Source organism: Hirundo rustica, chromosome 9, assembly GCF_015227805.2.
Source record: "Hirundo rustica isolate bHirRus1 chromosome 9, bHirRus1.pri.v3, whole genome shotgun sequence".
In the NCBI taxonomy this organism is placed as follows: Eukaryota; Metazoa; Chordata; class Aves; order Passeriformes; family Hirundinidae; genus Hirundo; species Hirundo rustica.
This window is the reverse complement of record NC_053458.1, coordinates 17307636-17307924: the sequence shown is the minus strand read 5'-3', so window position 1 is coordinate 17307924 and position 289 is coordinate 17307636.

The window sequence follows — 289 nt, the reverse complement described above, 5'->3', positions numbered from 1 at the left end:
GAGCCGCCGACCGAGCGCAGCCGAGCCCAGCAGCCGAGCGAGGGATGCCGGGAGGGGGCGGCGCCGCCCGGCCCCGCGCCGCCGGCAGTCGCGCCGCGCCGATAGCGGGTTGTGCAACGCCGGCCGGTAATTACCGCTCCCCGGCGGTCCCTGCCAGCGGGCGGAGCCGCCGCGCCGGAGGGGACGGGAGGAGAGGGCAGGAAGGGGCGTTTCCTCCCGCGCCGGCGGGGCCGGGCCCGTCGCCGGCCGCCCTCGCCCGGAGGTCGGGCTGAGCTGCTGAGGCCGGGCC